The 1,624-nt window shown below is 36.6% G+C and overlaps 1 non-coding gene across 1 annotated transcript; it reads left to right on the forward strand.

The window, feature by feature from the left end:
- Window positions 1-107, forward strand: LOC124896371. The gene has a single exon (XR_007052734.1). It is a non-coding gene; the product is annotated as a small nucleolar RNA R71 (small nucleolar RNA).
- Window positions 108-1,624: the final 1,517 nt, after the last annotated feature.

Here is a 1,624-nt window from a genome sequence, read left to right on the forward strand (position 1 = left end):
TGATGGTAATGAGGATAATTTTTTAGCATGCCTTTAAATCTCTCCTAAGCTTGGTAGAAATTTTCTCCATCGTTTTGTCTGAAACTCAAGATCTCACTTCTCAAACGTGCAGTCTTATGTGATGGGAAGAATCTAATAAGGAAATTCCGAGCGCAAGCTTCCCATGAAGGGATGAAGTGTGGTGTTCAACATGTAACCACTTCTTTGCTTCCCCTATTAGAGAAAAGGGGAAGAGTGTTAATCTGACATAATCAGAATTCACCCCTTTAGGAATGTAACTATCACTTACTTCCAGGAAGGTTTGTATGTGTTGCTGCGGGTCTTCATGTGAAAGGCTATGGTATTGCCCTCCTGAATTCAACAGTTGCACCATATTCTGCTTCAGTTCAAATCAACCCCCTGGCTCGGGCTTTCGAATGTTGTTAGTCACATGGTTCGTAAGTGGGATTTTCACCTCACGAACAGGTCTTGCGGCTGGTTGAACAGGAACAACTGGAATAACCAAAGCTGGAACATTTCCGGCATCTGGATCAATAGAAGCATTGGGATCAAAAACATTCGGATCTTGTATTTCAGCCATTTGATCCTGTTGAATGGAATGTTGAGCTCTTAGCCTCTGATGAAAAATCAATTTGGGATCTGCAAAAGGCTCTACCAACTCTTTATCTCTATCCAGTCTCGTATTCAGCTACACCTGCAAAAATTCAGCTGCTAAGATCAATTTGTTAACACTTAAACTTATTATCAAAAACCAAAAATTAAGCAATTTACTAATTATACTAGTCCCCGGCAACGGCGCCCAAAACTTATTGCGTCTCAAATGCACACGCAAGTGCACGTGATTGTACAAGTAGTATAAAGACTTAGACAGTGAGATATCATTTCCACGAGGACTAAGAAACTAGAAATTTAATCAACTTTTAGTTTTAGACAACTAGGAATTAAATGTTATAGAGTATCAAGATGATTGTAAATTAGTGAATAAAAATGTAAATTACTAAACAAGAAATAACAAGTGGTGACTAAAGCAAAGCAAGCAACGGTTGTAATCAATAATTATGATGATTCCCGGGTTGAGGCATTTCGAACAATTATACAATTCTCTATTCTTATCACAGTCTAATTGGTTATCGGGTTGTTGATTCGCAAGGTTTATGCCACGATCTTGGTCTCCCAACCTCAAATCTTCTATCTATTAAATATTATAGCTACAACTCCCTCAGAGATACAACAATTCTTCTAGATTCATAAAATTATCTTCTTGCAATTGAACCAAGCAAGGCTTCTAGGTATATCCCTATCCTAGATACTAATTCAAACCCCTTATTTTATAAAAGAATAAGAACCTTGCTCATTAATTTCTTCGTTCTGTCCTACGATTCTCCTCCCGAATGCACATAGAAATATAAATTTATTCTAATGATGGCCACTCATCAAAATAGTAAGCTCAAGAAATTAAGAACAACCCAGATGATAATCCAAAAAGAAACTATGAATAAGAATATAAAAGAGTAATCATGTTCTTAGCCCCAACCCTAGAAATAGGGTGTTTAGCCACTCATGTTTGAATTCAACATCCAAAATAAGTAATTAATCATACCCAAAATAATTCTTGAAGTAAAGA

This window comes from Capsicum annuum, chromosome 2, assembly GCF_002878395.1.
Source record: "Capsicum annuum cultivar UCD-10X-F1 chromosome 2, UCD10Xv1.1, whole genome shotgun sequence".
In the NCBI taxonomy this organism is placed as follows: Eukaryota; Viridiplantae; Streptophyta; class Magnoliopsida; order Solanales; family Solanaceae; genus Capsicum; species Capsicum annuum.